General features: G+C 37.1%; 1 protein-coding gene across 18 annotated transcripts in view; it reads right to left on the bottom strand.

Annotated features, from left to right (window-relative positions):
- SMAD9 (SMAD family member 9) overlaps positions 1 to 22,427 on the bottom strand; it is a 75,711-nt gene that overhangs the window by 32,799 nt on the left and 20,485 nt on the right. For 2 of the 18 annotated variants that reach the window (XM_049101265.1, XM_049101269.1), the window contains 2 exons: positions 7,605 to 7,690; positions 7,298 to 7,486 (listed from right to left, as the gene is read on the bottom strand). The exons of 10 other annotated variants lie outside the window; for them this stretch is intronic. The gene's annotated coding sequence lies outside the window, so the exon portion shown is untranslated. Of the gene's footprint in view, positions 1 to 7,297; positions 7,537 to 7,562; positions 7,691 to 11,452; positions 11,537 to 22,427 lie in introns of those variants that run through there. 6 more of the 18 variants (XM_049101273.1, XM_049101270.1, XM_049101267.1 and 3 more) reach the window with 4 other exon arrangements.

Here is a 22,427-nt window from a genome sequence, read left to right as displayed (position 1 = left end):
GAGTACTTTCTTTTTCAGGCATATGAGTATTACCCAACTGAGGGAGCAAAAAACTCATTTTCAAGTGTTTAAAATAAACAGGACCACTTAAAAGAAGAGCAGCACTGAACACACGCACACACCATGAGATTTAATGGTACATAATTCTAGAATCCAATTTGTCAGGCTGGATAAAAGTTTGGGAGATGTGAACCTTTCATTTTTAAGTTGTCATTTTAAATCAAACTCCTGTTAGCAGTTACTCAAGGTTATTTTTACTTACTGCCTCCTTGGAAGATTCAATTGGTGATTTTAATTCTGAAGAAACAAAAATTCAAGAAATTACCATTTAAGAAGAATATGTTGGCTACCTGCCCTGGAGCATGCCTAAGCTCTGCATACACAAAGAACCTCTGAACAATCCTGCATGGGCACTGCTTCTTGGTCAGTGTCGCCAAGAAACGTCTACATCATCTATCAGGCCATATGCCATAGTCAACCCAGGGGATCAGGAGGCAATCGTCTATTCTGCAAGGGACCACTCCAGAAACACTCACCATGACAAAATGTTGTTTCACCATGTGTTTTGTTTTCCTATTTTTCAATCTTATCAATTTTGACCCTCTAATCCATGGTATCTCTTCAAAAAAACAGTACACTAACCAAATTCAGAACTTGGACAACACTTGCCAAAGGAACATTCCCTTAAAGGAAAAGACTGTTTCCTTGACTACTTTTATAGCACTTTTTGTATAGTAGTAATTAATATGGTGATAACAAGTGCTTTTAAAGTGTAAAAACAGATCCAAAAAAAAAGTCTACCTAGAAAATAGTTGGTTGTTATCATCCCTATTGGTACATATATCATGTGTTATTATTCGGTACACCTGAGGAGAAATCAGGCTTCAAACCACACACACACACACACACACACACACAGGATGTATATTTCATTAATTTGACTTTATCTTCACTTAAATTAGCCTGTCATCCCTATGTGTTTCAAATGAGTGGCAATTACAAGTTTGCATTGTAAAGTGTAAATAACTACCACATACATATACCAGTTTAGTGTCACTGGATAAACCTACCAGTTGTGTATAAATGGAAATGGTATCATGATCTCATATTCTGGGAAAGAGGCTTTTCTAGCTGTGTTTTGAGCTTTCCTACAAATCCGTGAGGGGCAATTCCTGTTCACAGCCTGCTAGTTAGCATCTTGTTGTAGTATAGAACATCTTCCGACCACAATACCAAAGAAAGATGACAGAGATGCATCTTTATAATAAAGACTCTATTCAAGAGGGCCATGGTGGGGCTTCAAGTCATCTACTGGATATCTGAATTGTCTTCTCATTTTGAGTGATTGTTCATATATGGATTTTTCTAGGGAGACGATCCATAGGAATTTTCCCGCAAATTCTAAAAAGAACCTGTGACCTCTGAAAGGTTAAAAAAAAAAAAAAAAAAAAAAAAAAGCACGGAGTCAGAAAAAATGAGGAAAAGAAAAAAGTAAGAGAGAATAACAAGCTGAAGAGACTAAAAAGAACTGTTGATTAGTCTAAGATGGAGTACAGCCTTCAAAAGACTAGAGTCAGAGGGTTTTAAAAAGACGGCAGAGTATGAAGCACCAGAAATCTGTCTCCCCATCTAGATGATGATTATTACACTAGCAGGATCTGTATAACATAGCTACTTTGGAACTCTAGAACCAACTGAAGTATTGTAGCTTCCAGGGGAAGCGTCTGATGGTAAATGTGGCTCTTTTGGGTCAATTTCAGTTCTTAGCCCAGGAGCAATGACCAAACCCCTGCTGATTGGCAGACAGCTGTGCACGTGGTCCTGTAGCAATTTTGCACTCACTTTGTAGAAGGCAAAATGGACCTTGTCCTCCAAACATCACGGATCTATGTTCTGTGACCACTGACTGACTGCTGTTTTTGATTATAGAGATATAAATGGGAGGGCAGCCACTATAGTTGTACTTTCCCCCACTGTTGCAAGTCTCTCCTCCTCTGGATAAATGAGGCATTTAGAGCCAGCACCTTTTTTCCACCTCTTCCCTCCTTTTTTTCTTTTTCTTCTTTCATAAGCCAGACATTAAAGGCTAGGATATTCAAAAGCAACTCCGTATATGGGGAAAATTAGAAAGTGACTATGCATCTCTAGGGAAAGGAGCAGGCTCAGAGAAGACTTGAAAAGGAAGACCTTGAGTTTTACACCTCAGGCTGATCTTCAGCACAGAAACAGCTTACAACATTAAAAACAAAACAAAACAAAACAAACCCAAAGGCAATGACAAAAACCCTGGCAAAGGGAGAGAACTCTGATTTCCAGATTTTCCACATCATCAGATTCAGATGTTCAGGCTTCAATAACAAATCACAGGCATACAGAGAAATAGGAAAGCATGACCTATTCAAATTGAACTGTTCCTGAGAAAGACCCTATGGCAGATCTATTAGACAAATATGTCAACCCAACCATCTTAAAGATGCTTAAAGAACTAAAGGAAGACATAGAGAAATTCAAGAAAATAATGTATGAGGAAATGGAAGTATCAATAGAGATAGAAAACCTAAACAGAAACCAACAAGAAATTCTGGAGCTGAAAAGTACAATAACAGAAATGAAAAATTCACTAGAGGGATGCAAAGTGGGCCAGTAATATTCAAAGTGCTCAAAGCGAAAAACTATTAACCAAGAATCCTATATCAGGAAAAACTGTTCTTCATCAGTGAAGGGGAAAATAAGACATTCCCAATCAACATTCCCAACTAAGCGAGTTCATTACCACTAGACTTGTCCTACAAGAAGAAGAAATGATCAAGGGAGTCCTGCAAGGTGAAATGATGGACATTAGACACTAATGTGAAGCCATGTGAAGAAGTAAAGATCTAAATAAAGGTGAATGATGCATGGGCAATTGTAAAAGCTAGCATTACTATAACAAAGGTTTGTAACTCCACTTTTTGTTTTCTATATGATTTGAGACTAATATATATTTAAAAAATATTAGTCTAAAAGCTAGCACTACTGTAACTTTGTTTTGCAATTCCCTTATGTTGCTTTCTGTATAATTTAAAAGACTAATGCACTTAAATATTAGTTTCCTTCTTGAGGTATACAATGTATAAAGATGTAATTTTGTGAACAACTGAAAGGGATGGGCCTGGAGCAGTAAAAAAGCAGAATTTTGTATGTACTTCAAGTTAACCTGGCATGAACTCAAATTAGTATTATAACTTCAAGATGTTTAATGCAATTCCAACGGTAACCAAAAACAAAACAGCTGAATATATACAAAAGGAAATGAGAAAGAAATTTAAATATTTCACTTAACAGCAAAATGAACATAACACAAGAGAAGACAGTAATGCAGGAAATGAGGAACCAAAAAAGCTATCAGGCATATATAAAACAAACAGCAAAATGGCAGAAGGATGTCTCTCATTATCATTAATTAATTGTAAATGGGTTAAACTCTCCAACCAAAAGAGAGAGACTGGCAGGAGAGTAGAGTAAGAACACATGATCCAACTACATTCTGTATACAAGAGAGTCACTTTTGATCCAAAGACACAAATAGATTGAAAATGAAAGGTTGAAAAAAAGATATTTCATGCAAACATCAACCAAAAAATAGGGATTATTGTATAATATCAGACTAAATAGATTTAAATAAAAAGTGCCTACAAGAAAAAAAAAAGGCCTACAAGAGATAAGCAAGAACTTTATATAATTAATAAAAGGCTCAATGTGGCAAGAAGATATAACTATAAACTTTTATAAACAAATAATGGCAGTCCAGCAAAATTTATGAAGTAAAAACTGATAGAACTGAAGGGAGAACAAGAACAGTGCTACAATTAGAGTTGGAGACATTAATACCCTACTTTCAATAATGGATAGAACCATCACACAGGGTAAGTAAGGAAACAGAACTTAACATTTACAGAACAATCAACCCAACATCAATAGCACATCTACTCTTCTCAAGTGCACATGGGACATCTCCCAGGATAGACCATGTGTTAGGGAAAAAATTAAATAGATATAAAAAATGTAGTTTTCATACAAAATATCTTCTCTGACCCCAACCGGATGAAGTTAGAAATCAACAGCAGAAATAAAACTGGAAAATTCACAAGTTTGTGGAAGTTAAACAACATACTCATAAGCAATGGATCAGAGAAGAAATCACAAGGGAAATCAGAAAATACTTACAAATCAATGAAAAAGAAAATGCAAACACCAAAACTTATGAGATTCAACAAAAGCAGTGTTAAAAGGGAAGTTTATAGCTATAAACACATTAAAAAATAAGATATCTCAAATCAACAATCTAACTTACAATTTAAGGAACTAGAAAATGAAAAACAAACTAAACCCAAAGCTACTACAAGGTACAAAGCTGTGATCATCAACACAGTATGGTACTGGCACAAAAACAGACACATAGATCAATGCAACGGAATAGAGAACCCAGAAATGGGCCCTCAACTTTTTGGTCAAGTAATATTCGACGAAGCAGAAAAGACTATCCACCGGAAAAAGGACAGTCTCTTCAATAAATGGTGCTAGGAAAATTGGACAGCCACGTGCAGAAGAATGAAACTAGACCATTCTCTTACACCAGACACAAAGATAAACTCAAAATGGATGAAAGATCTAAATGTGAGAGAAGAATCCATCAAAATCCTAGAGGAGAACACAGGCAATACTCTTTTTGAACTTGGCCACAGCAACTTCTTGCAAGATACATCTATGAAGGCAAGGGAAACAAAAGCAAAAATGAACTAACAGGACTTAATCAAGATAAAAAGCTTCTGCACAGCAAAAGAAACAGTCAACAAAACTAAAAGACAACCTACAGAATGGGAGAAGATATTTGCAAATGTCCTATCAGATAAAGGGCTAGTATTCAAGATCTATAAAGAACTTATTAAACTCAACAGCAAAGAAACAAACAATCCAATCATGAAATGGGCAAAAGACATGAACAGAAATTTCACCAACGAAGACCTAGACATGGCCAACAAGCACATGAGAACATGTTCTGCATCACTTGCCATCAGGGAAGTACAAATCAAAACCACAAAGAGATACCACCTCACACCAGTGAGAATGGGGAAAATTAACAAGACAGGAAACAACAAATGTTGGAGAGGATGCGGAGAAAGGGGAACCTTCCTGCACTGTTGGTGGGAATGTGAACTGGTACAGCCACTTTGGAAAACTGTGTGGAGGTTCTTGAAAGAGTTAAAAATAGAACTGCCCTACGACCCAGCAATTGCACTGTTGGGGATTTACCCCAAAGATACAGATGCAATGAAAAGGCAGACACCTGCACCCCAATGTTTATAGCAGCAATGTCCACCATAGCCACACTGTGGAAGGAGCCTCGGTGTCCATCGAAAGATGAATGGATAAAGAAGATGTGGTCTAGGTATACAATGGAATATCACTCAGCCATTAGAAACGACAAATACCCACCATTTGCTTTGACGTGGATGGAACTGAAGGGTATTATGCTGAGTGAAGTCAATCGGAGAAGGACCAACATTGTAGGATTTAATTCATTTGGGGAATATAAAAAATAGTGAAAGGGATTAAAGGGGAAAGGAGAGAAAATGAAGAAATATCAGAGGGTGACAGAACATGAGAGACTCCTAACTCTGGGAAATGAGCAAGGGGTAGTGGAAGGGGAGGTGGGCGGGGGGATGGGGTGACAGGCACTGAGGGGGCACTTGACGGATAAGCACTGGGTGTTATACTATACGTTGGCAAATCAAACTCCAATCAAAAATATACAAAAAAAAAAACAAGCTAGTACAAGGAAGGAAATAATAAAGATTAGAGCAGATATGAAGAAATAGAGACCATGATTCAGCCAATAGAAAAAATATTCAATGAAACCAAGAGTTGGTTCTCAGAAAAGATCAACAAAATTGAGAAACCCCTTAGTTAGATGGACTAAAAAAAAAGAAAAGAAAGAGAAGACTACTCAAACTACTGAAATACAAAATGAAGGTGTGGACATTACAATTGATTCTACAAAAATTAAGAAGAGTGTAAGAGAATACTACAAACAACTGTATGCCAACAAATTTGATAGCCTAGATGAAATGGACAAATTCCTAGGAACACAAAAGCTATGACTAAATGAAGATTTTTTAAAAAATCTGAATAGATCTACAGGAGACTGAATTAATACTCAGGGATTTCCCAACAAAGAAAAGCCCAGGACCTAGTTGGCTTCACTGGGGACTTCTACCAAACATTTAAAGAAAAACTAATACCAATCCTTCCCAAATTTTTCCAAAAAACTGAAGAAATGGGAACATTTCCTAATTCATTCTATATGGCCAGCATTATCCTGACACCAAAGACAGACAAAGGCATTACCAGAAAAGAAAACTATTGGGGCACCTGGGTGGCTCAGTCAATTAAATGTCTGCCTTCTAAACATCTGCCTTTGGCTCAGGTCATGATCTCAGGGTCCTGGGATCAACCCCTCATTAGGCTCCCTGCTCAGTGGGGAGTCTGCTTCTCCCTCTCCCTATGTCTACCACTCCTTCTGTTTGTGTTCTCCCTCTCTCTGTCAAATAAATAAATAAAATCTCTAAAAAGAAAGAAAAGAAAACTATACCCTTTACAAGCATTGATGTAGAAATTCTCAACAAAATATTAACAAACTAAAGTCAGTATAGTAAAAGGATTATACACCATGATTAAGTGAGATTTATTCCTGCAATAGAAAGATGATCCAACATACCAAAATCAATCACAGTAACAGAATAAAGGGGGGAAAAACATGATCATCTTAATTGATGCAGAAAAAACATTTGACAACATTCAACATCTTTTTGTGATAAAAAAAAAACTCAGTAAACTAGGATAGAAAAAACTACTTCAACATAATAAAAACCATCTATGAAAAATCTACAGCAAACATACTCAACAGTGAAAGACTGTCGAAAGCCTTCCTCTGAGGTTAGGAACAAGGCAAGGATGTCCACTTTTGTCATTTCTATTCAACATCATACTGAAAGTTCTAGCCAGAACAATTAGGCAAGAAAAAAATAAAAGGCGACCACATCTCAAAGGAAGAAGTCAAATGATCTGTACTTGCAGATGATTTGATCTTCTACGTAGAAAACCCTAATGATTTCACATACACATAACAAGAAACAAATAAACATGTTAGAATAAATTCAGCAAAGTAGAAGGATACAAAGTCAACACACATTTCTGAGCACTCACAATGAACAATCTGAAAAGGAAATTACAGTACCACAAAGAATACAATACTTACAGGCCTCAGAGCCCTCACCAGAAGCTTGCTGCTTGTATCTCCTCTGCTGTGTTTCTTCCATCCTTCCCAAGTGCCTAGTTGTCTGCAGAATTTCCAAGAGTAGGATGAAGACTTTCCTCTTGAAAATTATTAGGAAAATATTTTTCCCTTAGCTAGATGCTGTGCAGCAGGTAGAGGAGGCCCTGGAAGCTGTCAAAAATGCTACAGATGAGCGAGACCTTGCAACCCCTTTAAAGAGCTGGGGAAAGAGAAGGTGAAACTTAACTATGTAGTAGCAAGAAGACAACAGGAACAGAAGGGTCCTCACTGGTGGGATGAGATGGTAGCCACGATAGAAGAATACCACAATGCTGCACACGGCCTCCGAAGTGTTTCTCCACCACCCAGATGTTGCTGGAAAAAGAGCCAATTGAGATTAGGTGTTTATAAAGGTCTAGGAGGCCACTGCTGGCATCTCCAAAGTTGCTCAAGCCACCTTGCCCACTGATGAAGCCAAAGGCTACAGGGCCATTGATGAGCTGAATGAGGCTATGAATGAGTTTGATATTAATGGTAATCCTGGACTCCATGACGTTCAATGAGGCCAGGTTCCAGTCTTTGCTTTCGGAGATGCTGAAGAGCATCATCAGCACACCTGGGGCTCATGGCCCACTAATCCCTCATGTGGTAAAGGGCACGAGGGGATCATAGCTGAGTGTAAGACCCTCCAACAGGCCCTGGACCTGGCTCAGTGAGTACATTAATAACCATTACAGAATGTAGAGATATAAGCATCTGAAGATCTCCAACAACACAGTCACAGATCAAGATATGGATTCTTCATAAAAGAATGATATTCTTAGGAACTTACTGTGTTCTCAACCCTGATATAAATATCATTATGGTACAGACTCTAGGGAATCTTTGATTTCACACATAGCCTAACTGGGGAGAGATACTCACACAATTGGATTGAGAAGAATTTGAAGCCTGTGTATTAGTATGGGCTAAAGAGAATATGGTACTTTTAAACACGTAGGGAAGATCCTTGTATTTGTAAAATGCTATCACATCACATTCAATTTTTTTTAATAAACTATGATTAGTTTTGAAATTCAAGGGAAAAAAAGGAATAAAATATTTAGGAATTAACCAAGGAAGTAGAAAACTTATACATATGAAAACTATAAAACATTGTTGGGAGAAATGAAAGAATACATAAATAAATGGAAACACATCCCATGTTCATGGATTAGAAGGCTTAGTATTGTCAAGATGTCAATACTTTGTAATCTACTGATTCAATGCAATCCTGACCCAATTCCCAAAGTTTATTGTAGAAATAGAAAAACTCATCCTAGAATTCATATGGTATCTCAAGGGACCTTGATTATTGAATAGTCAGAATAATCATGAAAAACAGGAACAAAACTGGAGGCCTCACACTTCCTGATTTCAAAAATTACTACAGAGCTACAGAAGTCAAAATGTGTGGTACTGGCAGAAAGACAGACGTACTGATCAATAGAATGGAATAGAGGGTCCAGGAATAAATTGTTGCATATACGGTCAACTAATTTTTGACAAAGTCAAGATCATTTAATGGGAAAGAATAATCTTGTAAACAAATGGTTCTGGGAAACCTGAATATCCATATGTAAAAGAACGAAGTTGGGCCTCTATCTTATACCACATACAATAATCACATGAAATGGATCAATGACTTAAATGTAAGACTTAAAACTATAAACAACTTTTAGAAGAAAACATAGGGCAAAAACCTCCTGACACTGGATTTGGAAACAATTTCCTGGACATGATACCAAAGGCACAGGCAACAAAGAAAAAAACACACAAACTGCATTTAATAAAAATTTTAAAAATTTGTGCATCAGAATAAAAAGGCGACCCACAGAATGGGAGAAAATATTTGAAATCATATGTCTAATAAGGGATTAATATCCAGAATAAGGAGTTTTTAAAACTCAACAAAAATCCAAACAACCTAATTTAAAAAAAGAGGACCCAAAGAAGATAGACATGCCTAATAAACACATAAGAAGATGCCTGGGGTGCCCACATGGCTCAGTCAGTTAAGCATCTGCCTTCAGCTCAGGTCATGATCTTCGAGTTCTGGAATTGAGCCCTGGTCGAGCTCCCTGCTCAGGACAGCTACTTCTCCCTCTTCCTCTCCCTGGTCCCCACTCATGCTCTCTCTCATTCAAATAAATAAATAAAATCTTTAAAGAAAAAAGATGCTCGACATCATTAATCATTGGGGGAATGCAAGCCATAACTACAATGAGATACCACCTCACACCCTATTAGAACCACTCAAAAAAGGAAAAGAAAAGAAAAGAAAAGAGAAAAGAAAAGAAAGAAAGAAAGAAAGAAAGAAAGAAAGAAAGAAAGAAAGAAAAGAAAGAAAAAGAAAAGAAAGAAAAGAAAGGGATCCCTGGGTGGCGCAGCGGTTTGGCGCCTGCCTTTGGCCCAAGGCGCGATCCTGGAGACCCGGGATCGAATCCCACGTCGGGCTCCCAGTGCATGGAGCCTGCTTCTCCCTCTGCCTGTGTCTCTGCCTCTCTCTCTCTCTCTGTGACTATCATAAATAAATAAAAAATTAAAAAAAATAAAACCCATAAGAAAAGAAAGAAAAAAAGAAAAGGAAAAGAAAAGAAAAAAGAAAGGAAAGAAAGGAAAGGAAAAGTCGAAATGTTGTTGAGATTGTAGAGAATTCAGAACCATTGTGACTGCTGGTGGGAATGTAAAAATAATACAGACACTGTGGAAAATAGTATGGCAATTGCTCAAATATTTTAAATATAAGTACCATATGATCCAGTAATTCTACTTCTGAGTATATACCCCCCAAAAATGGAAAGCAGTGATCTGAGGAGATACTTGTAAACCAATGTTAACAGCAGCATTTTCACAATAACCAAAAGATGGCAATAACTCAAATATCCATCAATGGATGAATGTGATATTCATCAATCAAATGTGATATTACACATCATGGAATATTATTCAGCCTTTAAGAGGAAAGATTCTAAGACATGCTACAATATGAATGAACTTTGAAGACATCATGCAAAGTAAAGTAAGCTAGACACAAAAGGACAAATATATGATTCCATTTATTTGAGGCTTCTAGAGTAGTCAAATTCATAGACAGAAAGTAGAATAGTGGTTGCCAGAGTTTGCAGGAGATGGTAGGGAGGAATGGCAAGTTATTTTAAGAGGTACAGATTTTTAGTTTTACAAAATGAAAAGAGTTATACAGATGAATAATGGTGGGACGCCTGGGTAGCTCAGTGGTTGAGTGTATGCCTTCGGCTCAGGGTGTGATCCTGGAGTCCCGGGATGGAGTCCCACATTGGACTCCCTGCTTGGAGCCTGCTTCTCCCTCTGCCTATGTCTCTGCCTCTCTCTCTCATGAATAAATACATAAAATCTTTAAAAAAACAATGGTGATGGTTGCATAGTAATATGAACATCATCATGAAGGTGTACAATATTATGAATGTATGTAATACCACCGAACTATTAATTTAAAAATGGCTAAGATGGTACATTTTGTGATATGTGTACCTTATTACAATATATATATTTTTAAAAGACTAGAGTTAATGGAAATAATGAAAACAAAGCTGAGGCTATGGTAGGCTTATGGCTAACACACTGAGTATTATATTAAGTTTTCACTTGCATTTCCTTATTGAATCACTGCAACTGCTGTGTGTGGTTATTATAACTCTACTTTATATTTCAGAAAACTGAGGCACAATAAAATTAAGTAACTTCTCCAAGATCACAGAACTACTAAGTTGTAGAGCCCAAAGGAGATGGGAGGAAAGCAACAATGGGTGTCTCTCCACCACCATGTTTAGACTGGGAGCAAGAGAGTACATGAACCCAAGGCCGAGTCTGAACTCTGTACTGAAATAGAAGACGATGACAGAAAGGGCATGCATGATAGGAAGGTAAAATAGAGGCCTTCCAAGGACCCCTCAATCTCCAAAAGAATGCAACTCTAAAGGGACATGCAGTTCAAGTAAAGGATTGGCTTTCTGTTGTAAAAGAACAAGCTCTGTATCTAAAAGATATAAAACCAGAGCCAAGCTTCATTTGTTAACCAGCATTCACGCATTTGCATATTTCAAGAAAAATACTTACCATCAATGCTTACTTTGTGCCAGGCACTGCCCAGTGGTGGAAAAGCAGACAGGGTGCTTACCCTCACACAGCTTAGAGTCTTGTCTGAATATTAAACAAGGAAATATTAATGAACCATAAAGTACTATGCAGTAAACGAACACAGTGTTGGGATAGAGAAAAGCAGAGGCGAGAGCCCTCCTTGGACTCACTGGGGAAGACTTCACTGAGGAAATAATAATTAAACCAAGAGGAAGAGGAAGTGTCAGCCTCTCTAGAAGCTGTGGAACACTCATTCCAGGCAAAAGCTCTAAAAGGATGACATAGGCATGGGTAGGACTGGTGCCCTTGAGAAACTGTAGGGAAATCTGTGTAGCCAAGGAGGAGTGGGCAAAGGGGGTGCTCAGCTAAAGGTGAGGCAGGGGCTCAGAGCTGGAGGCCGCTGGGCTGGACCTTGAAGACAATATATGGAAAATGGATTTTATCCTAAGTACAAAGGGGAGCCTTGAATGGATTTAAAAACAAATATGTTTAATGATTTAACGTATTTTTAAATGATCACAATGGCTGCTCATGTGGAGAACAAATCGCATGGGAGGCAAAGCATAGAAATCAACTAGAAGATGTCAGTAAAGTATGGGTGAGAGACCGTGGGCGCTCTAACAGGGTGGTAGCCATGGAGGAAGGTGAATTACTGGACTATTGTTTTTGCTTTGTTTTAAGATGGGGCTTCTAAAGAGCATCTTACATATTAAGAAGAATTAATCAGTAAAAGGGAGACAATCATGTTGCAGAAGATAAAGAGGAAGTGCAACCATGGACAGAAGAGGAGAGAAAGAACAGTATGGTCTCGGACCATCTGGTCATGGGAAGAATGAAGAGTATTCCCTCTGAAAGATTTTAATGTCTTGATGAAGTCTGAGTAAGATTGAGAGGAGCAGGGGTGATCAATCTGAGGAGCAAGGAAAAGGTGGGAAGTGGGGAGAGAATGGGAAGGCAGGCGTGCGTTCTGAATTATGAGATAGAAAACAAAAGGCAAGCTCCTATAGAGGACAGCCAGCTAGCATGACTGACAACAAAGCCTTTCTAGGTTCTTACTCTGAAGAACTTCAGGAAAAAAGAAATCTACTCTTGGAAAATGAACACTGCTCATTGCTCAGTTTCAGTGCTCCTCTAATCCCTGGGGTCTTTCCCCTTTATGACACAAGAAGGTGACCAGAGCCGAGAAAGAAGCAGGACAGCCAAGCAGGTTCTTGGGCACTTATCTATGAGAGTCCCAAAAATATCACTACAATAAACTCTCAAGGTATTAAGTTGGTCATGTTCCTAAAGTAGGCAGTACCTTCAGGTGGAGAAAAAAATAATACATTATAAACACTTTTTTTCTGGAATGTGCATGCTACTAATCAATCAGCACTTGAAAGTTAGGAAGACAGAAAAAATTCTGTAATGGTGATATACAGTATTTGTGCTCCTTACGGAAAGATAGGATTAACTTGATTTTCTTTTGAACACTTCAATAGAATAGCTTAGAGGAAGGGGCTGAAGATGAATATTTTCATTACTCATGAAACTGACATTAGTTGCTTTTGGGAAAGAACTACTGGTGCCTAGAGAGAAGAGTGAAAGATATTACTTCTCTATTTCTCTGCATTTTGTGTATACTGAAAAATAGCTCGAGTCAGAAAGATCCCGGCAGAAAACAGAAGTGAACAGTAGAAAAATGGAAAGTATTTTGCCCATTGTTATTCCAAGAATTGATTTTTCATACTTGAATCTCTTTCTGTATAAATTTTTCATTCATCAAGATGGGTATTTCCCACCCTTCCTCAACACATTTTTGAAGCAGTACCATGCAATTAGTCTCTCTGAAGTACTCCCCTATTTTGGTTCTGCTCTGGTTAAAACCACAGGAAGATTGGATTTCCCATATCTGTTCAGAAAGTGGTGTGCTACCACTCTGAAATATGGTTCCATGTTTCCCTCACTCCCAAAATAAGTCTTGCATTCCCAGTTAGACAGACAGTAGGTAGCAATCTTATAAATAGGGATGACCCTTTTTATATCCTATCAGGAGCTCTCATTAGTCCTAAAACTGTAACTGCATAGCCAGAACTCAGCAAAGAACCAAGATTATAAAAGCAAAGTAGGCCTTTATCTCACAGTAGGATCCAAACAGGGTATAACAACAGAGACTGTATGTTACTTAGAGCCTATTCTTAATGTATACCCAATTCCAACAGGCTTTATTATGTGCATTAGAATACTTTGACCGAAATTTCACTAAGCAGATATGTGTATCATCACATTACTGATAGTGCAATTACTTATTCTCTCTATATTTGTAACCCTTACTGTGTTTATAAAACATTCCACATTCTCAAGGAGAGTAAGAATCAAGGCCAACTAACTCAGCATGAATGATTTATCAATTACAAATTGAAGATCCTTAGAGATCTATTTTTACTGAATTGTTTATAAGTGGTGAGTAACTGCTGCCTTAAAAAAAAAAAAAAACAAAAAAAAAAACTTTCTGTCCCTTAGCAACCCCAGAAAGAATAAATCAGATCTTAAGCAATACAAGGCATCTTAAAGGTGTCCTTACTCCTTGCAATCCTGACCATGAAAATCTGCGTTTACCACAAATATAAATTTGAGAGAGACTACTGGTCTTACCAAATGGATCATAATAAATGTAGAAGTATTAGTCAATTTAGAAAATTCTCATTTGTATATAGCTTTTTTCAGGAATACATATCCTTCCATTTCATACATATTTACCAAGTCATGTTGCAGTTCCTAGAGTTAACTGCTAAACTTCACAAAGTTGACTTCTAAAGGTATCTAATTCTTTTTCTTTAAGATTTTATTTATTTATTCTTGAGAGAGAGAGAGAGAGAGAGGCAGAGACTTCGGCAGAGCGAGAAGCAGGCTCCCTGCAGGGAGCCCGACGTGGGACTCAATCCCAGGACCCCGGGATCACACCCTGAGCCAAAGGCAGACACGCCACTGTTGAGCCACCCAGGTGCCCCTGGATGTTACTTTTTAACCCTGAGGAGTGTTTAGGAACAACAGAAATGAGCTTCTCTTCAACAGATACAAACATCCAGGCGGCCTGGACAGCTCAATCAGTTACGCGTCTGCCTTCGGCTCAGATCATGATCCCGGGGTCCTGGGGTGGACCTCCGCGCTGGGCTCCCTGCTCAGGTGGAGCCTGCCTCTCCCTCTTCTCCCTGGTCATGCTCTCTCTTGCTATCTCTGTTTCTCTCTCTCAAATAAATAAATAAAATCTTAAAAAAAAACAAAACCGACATTCATTCTCAAGTTCTCTTTCTCCCCACACCCCCTCCCTCCTCACCTCCTGCCATCCCCCTCCTCCCCTCCCTCTCATTTTCTCTAAAAAAAAAAAAAATGCAGTTTAGTCCAAATATGGGGAATGTGATCAGGCGGCAAGGCAGGAATAGTACATCACCGTCATATTATGCAGAGGACAGAAACACGTATTTCAAGACTTCCCCTATTTTTCATTCAGAGACTCTCATATGTCAACACATAGGTAATGTATATGAGGCATACTAAAATTTTTTTTAATTAATCTCCATAATTCCAGTCTACAATTATCTTAAACACAAAAAATGATATCACTTTTCCTCTTTCTCACTTTGGTCCTTTGAGAAATACAAATCTACAGAAGAACGAATGGCTTACCAAAAACATTTCACTACCCTCCCTTGTGCTTAGGTGCACTACAAAAAGTAGGAATTATTTCTAAAAAGCCCTTAAAAATATCCTCCGTGAAGCCATTCTGAAGTAATTCTCAAAGTTTTTAGATTTAGCCTCTACTACGCACTGGGCGCTGTGTTGTGTGTAGTGTATGCTAAAACTGCACAGTAACATCCCAGATTAAAAACTTTCATTACCTAAGGAATTAAAAGAATTTAAGTCAGGACACAATGCCATTAAACTGCTTCAAAATATTTAGTCTTAAACGAGTAATAAAGAATATTTGTGTGGCTATTTTTGGCTTTACTAAATGGCTTATGGGAAGGTATTATTTTTATTTTATCTTTATTTGAAGCGTAGGTGGCAACAGAGTGATTTCCATCATAGAGGGTCTAAAACTCTGGCCCAGCCCAGAAGCATGTGTTTTCTTCATTGTACTGGTCTGGTGAGATTCACAATTGAAAAACTGGTACCCAAAGGACTGTTTCCCTGTTTCCTAGACCAAAGCTGGATGGACTCTAGGGCATGAACTTGAGCTGCTCCAACTTGTTCCATTTCTCCAGGTGGAATGCTTTGCAAATGCAGACATTGTATAACTGAGGACATGACGCCAACTAGAGTCCTAATGTTTCTGCATGTCAATTCATTTACTACTTCCACTCCACATCACATCTGCTAACCACTACTTTCCCACTATGCAAGCAAGTGCTTCTTTAGACATATAGCCTGGATTCTTACCATTGAGAAGGAATTCTAGAAACTAAACACAAAACCAAAAATTGAATATTTGCTAGAGAAAAAGAGAGCACATCCACTGTGATGTGATCTGTATATTCTCAACCCAGAAAAACACACATCCCAGAGAATGACAGAGTGCAAGACCACACTGCAAGAATATCTGTCAATGATGTTGACGATTTTGTTGAAATCTATACAAAATGGCATTAGTGGGTGACTAAGCTTGACTGTACCACTGACTTGAAAGATTAAGCTGTAGGGAAGCCAGCTACATCTGATAGGCATAAGACAAGTGCCTTACAAGGTTACGGCTGACCACCCATTAACCAAGAGGATAGCCATGAATAATGAAATTAGTCACTGTGCAGAGCAAAAATTCTTCTTATGTAGACATAGTTAATGCACCCAGGCTACCAAGTAGATTTTTACATGCTAAGGAGTCATGAAACACAGCAAAAGTCAGGAGAGAATCCACCCACACACAGATGCAAAGAAGGAAAGACATTCTCTACCTTAAAAAAGATGACAGGGCCTATAGACAAGCTACATAAAGTTCTTACTAGTGCAGTCTTAGATTTCAGGCTGGGAGTATAAAAGGCCATATTTTGGCAAAATTGAACCAAAACTGCTCATCAAACAGCCTGCTTATATACATTTAACCAACCCTTTGAGCTTTAAAATTGACATCATCAACTGTCCATAAAAATTTTAGTCTTTTTTGAATGAAATATGTCATACTATTCAGGGACAACATAGCTATTTTCTCAATAAGTTTAGAGTTTACTTAGCAGACAATTTCTCAGTAATGTTTAATTATAAAATAATCAAGCACAAGGCCATGGCTGAGATAGATCAATAATTGCATATCTGAGCATCAGAGCAAACAGAATAACAAGGAAGATATACTTTTAAGCAAAGAAAATGTGAGACATCCTTAAGCAAACTCTCAGAATACAGGACAACTCCGTATTCTCCAGTCTCTTAGAAGTCCTGGCACTTTGTTCAGTAAGAAATTTTTAGTTGTAAAATTAGAACATATGTAAAAATAATATATCTTCATTTGGTTTACTAAGTTAATAGACTTCTTGCTGAAAACCTAATTTTGTCTGAAATATAAGTGTTGATAAGAATATGATTAACCAAATTGGTACGAATGGATGGATCACGCACTTTGGAAACAATCTGCCATCAATTTTTAAAGTTAAAAATTTCATATCATGAGATCTAACAAATTTCACAGCCCAGTATATGTACTAGAGTAGTTTTCAATCCTCAGAGAGAAACGATTAGTGAAATTTATTTATTTATTGAGTTTATTGAGTCTTTTTTAGCATTTTTTAAAACAGGCTGGATTTTATCAGAGACTGCTCAGAGTAGGGGAGAATATATCAAGTTTTTAAAGAGACAGACACATAGAGAGATAGAGATATTTATGTCCTGTTGGATTACAGTTAAAAACAAAACAGCTCGAACGTCACTACCCTAATGACACTATTGGACATACTATAATATTCATAGCAGTATTATTCAAAATAGCAAAAATGCAGAAATAACCCAAACATCCATCAACTAGACATGTAAATATATAGAATATTATATAGTAATAAAATACATTAACTATACCCACAAGGATTAATCTTAGAAACATAATGTTAAGTGAAAAAGAAAGTATAGCCTAAAAGACTACACAGAGTATGGAATCATTTTTATAAAGTTTAAAAACAAATATTAACTATCTTGGAGATACATATATATGTGAATAAATTATAGTTAAAACAGGGTAATGAAGACACAAAATTCAAGATATTAATACTTGAGGCAAAGGAGTAGCACAACAGGAAAATATAGCATCAGTAATGTTAATGTTAAATCTTATATTATTATATTACCATATATTATAATAATGTTCCTAATTTTTATGTATGCATCATATATTCTTTTGAAAGTACTATTATATAATAAAATATTTAATTAACTTAAAACAAAATATCAGAGGACATGTATAACATGGTCCGTCTTTGTTAATTAACAGTATTTCTTAGTAAATCAAAATTTAAGAACCAAAGTCCAATCAAAGATTAAGAATAAGAAAAGATTCTACTCTACAATCAGAAGAGCCTCAGAACAATGAATAAAAAGATGAAGAACAAGTATTTCTTAAGCATCCACTGAACACAAGTTATAAACTTACAAGCCACACATGGAACACTGAGTGAGCCTCTAAGATTTCATTATTTGTTATGGATCATAGCCCGTCCCACCACTCATGCCCTCTGTACTTCAAGACCTCCAGAGAGTCTTCTTATCCCCTACCTGAATATGATCCCTACCATCGCTGGTGATGCTCCACACTTCCCATGTGTCCCTGACCCTGTGTGGCCTCCCACTGATTCAGGTCCCAGCAGAGAACTTGACCTCCTCTGAGGCTATGATCCCTTTCACCTCCACATGAAGTCGCCCTGGAAATTCTGAGGCAATCCATTAAAAGATGGCAGTGAGGGCTCCTGGGTGGCTCAGTTGGTTAAGTTTCAGACTCTTGATTTCAACGCAGATCATGACCTGAGACTGAGCCTAGCCTGGAGCTTGCATAAGATTGGATTCTCTCTCTCCTTCTCCTTCTGCCCTTCCCTGCCCCTGCCTCCACCTCGCACTCTCTCTTACTGAAAATATATAAATAAATAAAAAAGATGGCAGTGATCCACGCCCTTGATAGATTTGCCACCCGAAGAATACTCCTTGGCTGTGATTTATAATCAGTTCATCTACATCACTCTCTCCTTCACATTCCTGATAATGATGGCTGTCGGCTTTCTCTGCATGATCTGGTAGTGAGGGACTCCGAACTGCCCAGCAGCCACCCACCCCATCTCCTGCAGTCAGTTCCAGCCAGCACTTGTTGGCCTTAGATTAACCAGCTAGATCTCTCTACCACTCCATCAACCTTAAGTCCTCAAAAATCTACATCTTCCTCAGTTTCCCAGGTCATCCCTTTTCTAATGAGTCCCAATGCTCTATATCCACACAGACCAACCATTCCTCTACTATAAACAATATTCCAATTATCTGGATATATATCCCCTTACTAAAGCTCCTCTAAGGGTCTAACAGAGGTTTCTCAATCTCAACACTACTTCATTTTCTCCCTTTGATTTTAAAGATTTGGGGTGAGGGATCCTGCCCATTACAGGCTGTTTAACAGCATCTCTGGTCTCTATCCACTATATGCCAGTAGCACACCCTCTGCAAGATGTGACAACTAAAAACGTCTCCTGATATTGTCAAGTGTTTCCTGAAGGGTGGGGGGTGTAAAAATCACCACTGGTTTAACATAAACCATAATTCTGCTCAATAATCACAAGATCTTTAAAAATTTAATTTTAGATTATTATCAAGTGAAAATGAAATAGAATTCCAGAGAAAGATGTGTTTACTGTGGTTTAAATAATCAGAGGGAGAGAACTTGTTCTGCAAATGGTTCCACGTTAAGTTTTGAAATCTGGGCACCGCAAATTTAGTGCTTTATTTTTTTTTTTTTAAGTGATCCTAGGGAATGTTACCCAGTAAAGTTGTTTAGGCTGAAGATAATAGAAAGGTATGGATCATGGTTTCTGTACTCAGATATTAATCCATTTAAAAGAAATAGTAGGGCAGCCTGGATAGCTCAGTGGTTTAGTGCTGCCTTCAGCCCAGGGCTTGATGCTGGAGACCCGGGATCGAGTCCCACATCGGGCTCCCTGTGTGGAGCCTGCTTCTCCCTCTGCCTGTGTCTCTGCCTCTCTCTCTCTCTCTCTGTGTCTCTCATGAATAAGTAAAATATTAAAAAAAAATAAATAGTATTTTCCTGGGCAGCTTGAAAGTTTGTGATTTAGTGTTATTTTGAACCACACTGGCAAAATCCAAAGGGTGCAGACATGAGTTTTTGTCACAGAAAGAGAAGAATCACAGTTGTACTTCCATCAAAAGAGTAATGCAATTACAAAATAGATTTGAAATGACTTTGTTTTAAATTGACAAATATAAAAAAGAGAAAACTGACCTCTTCCTCATTCTCTTGTTCCAATCCTACCAATCTTACCAATCCTGTGGATTGTTTACTTTCTAAACATCCTTCAAAGCCATCTCTTCCTCTCTATCCCTCTCAGTTCCCTCCATTCCTCCCAAAACCCTTCTACAAAACATCAGGTTTCTAACACACATCTTACTAACATTCTCATTTAAAAATGTACCAGAACTCTCTGCAGCATGTTTGCAAATGTTAAGAATTTCATATCTTCTCTTCCCTTTCCTATCTTGTCCAGTCTTTCCTTCTTTTTTTCTCCTTTCCTTCCCTCTTTAATTGGGATAGAAAGGGCATTTTCTCTCGATTTAAAATACAATTTGTGGGCAGCCCCGGTGGCGCAGTGGTTTAGCGCCGCCTGCAGCCCAGGGCATGATCCTGGAGACTCTGGATCGAGTCCCGCGTCAGGCTCTCTGCATCGAGCCTGCTTCTCCCTCTGCCTGTGTCTCTGCTACTCTCTCTCTCTGCATCTCTATGAATGAATAAATAAATAAAATCTTAAAAAAAAATACAATTTGTGTTCATGAAAAAAAAACTGGATATGGAAAAAGAAAGTTCAAACAGCCACTCTTCATCAACACAGAGATAATAATCACTGTTAACATTTTTGTGACTTTTCAAATCTTTTTTTTGTAAATAAACATATTTTTAAAAGAGCATTTGTTTATAGATATGTCTCATATTCTTGTTCAATGAGAGATACATTGTAAGCATTTTCATGTTAGTAAATATTTTCTTTTTAAAGTTTTGTGGTAGTCAGAGTAATATTCAACTTTTAATTCTAAGTTGCATTTTTACTTCACTTGCAATACTTTCATGTGCCATAATTTGGAAAAACAAAACAAAACAGATTTAGAGCACTCCTTGTACAGATTTTCTGAGCCTGCTTTCTAGAGTTTCAGAGTAATTGCTAAAACAAAAACAAACCCAGATGCATTTTGCCTCTAGTCCTATGTAAATCAGTCAAGTCACTTTATAGTTCTAATTACATAAGTCCCACATCAAACTACTATTATTACAAAAATTAAAACATTATAGATAAGGTTAAGTTTCATCTGATCATCAACCACAATGCTCAAATCTTCATGTACTTCTTGATGTGACTACTGTTAGAAGTTTGAACTTATTTTTAGGTATTTTACTTGCATATTCATCTACAGATAGATACAAAAAATATAGCATCAGTTTGAATTTTAAAATGTTTAATCATTCTGCAATTTGGCTGAGGGTATTTTCTATGTTAGTAGTATATAAATCTACTTCATTCTCTTTAATTGCTGCAGAGTATTCTATCTTATGACAAAGTCATTTTCTGCTTAAGCACAAACTGCCATTCAAATAAATCTACTACAGTGCAAGAAATCTAAAATATATTCATGTCTGCTTGTTTTAAAGCTGGCATCAATTTAAGGAATGTGGGGTATCCTGAGAAGAAATTCTAAAACAAATTTGACTCTTTAGAAAACAAACTGAGAGTTGCTGGAGGGGAGGTGGGTGGGAATGGGCTAGATGGGGGATGGGCATTAAGGAGGGCATTTGTGATGAGCATTGGGTGTTATACGTAAGCGATGAATCACTAAATTCTACTCCTAAAACCGATATTATACTATATGTTAGCTAACTAGAATTTAAATAAAAACTTAAATAGATAAGTAAAATAAAATAAATAGCAACATATAATAAAATTTATCATACATTTTTGACGCTAACAGATGTATACAGTATGTATGTATTTGGTTGCACTGCAATTGATTCACAATTTTGGTTTTTAGATTATTTCCCATTTATCTTTATTTTAAATAATGTTACAATAAAAATTGTTTACTTGTCAAAAAATGCAGAATTTGATCATCTATTTTGGTAACCTAGAAGAATGTCTATTATTTATTTTAATTTCTACTTTTTGGGACACCTGGATGGCTCAGTGGTTGAGTATCTGCCTTTGACTCAGGTCATCATCCCAGGGTCCTGGGAAAGAGTCCTACATCAGGATACCTGCAGGAAGTTTGCTTCTCTCTTTGCCTATGTCTCTGCCTTTCTGCGTGTCTCTCATGAATAAATAAATAAATATTCTTTAAAAATTAAAAAATAGAAATAAAAAAATTATATTTTTCCTATTTTTGATAAATGTTAATGAAAAAAGCTACCATGTAATTGGTTTTAAAAAAAGGTGTATTACATTTGCATTTTCAGTTATAATTGCTTAATTTATACAGAGCCTGAATTACAAAGAGGTATTTATACAAAGTTCATTAGTGGGAACATTTGGGGGTGATGGAAATGTCCTATGTCTTAATAAAGGTGTGGTTTACATGGACATATACAACATAGTTAATTTTTGATCTTACAGAGAAAGAAATTGAAGTTTTTTTTTTTTAAGATTGAAATTCTGAAGTGCCTATATCTATTAAAGAAATTGAATTCGTAACTAAAAACTTTTCCTGAGCCTAAATTCCTTCATTGGCAAATTCTATCAAA

Source organism: Canis lupus, chromosome 25, assembly GCF_003254725.2.
Source record: "Canis lupus dingo isolate Sandy chromosome 25, ASM325472v2, whole genome shotgun sequence".
Taxonomy (NCBI): Eukaryota; Metazoa; Chordata; class Mammalia; order Carnivora; family Canidae; genus Canis; species Canis lupus.
Note: the sequence above shows the minus strand (reverse complement) of the source record. Positions and strands in the feature narration are given on the sequence as shown.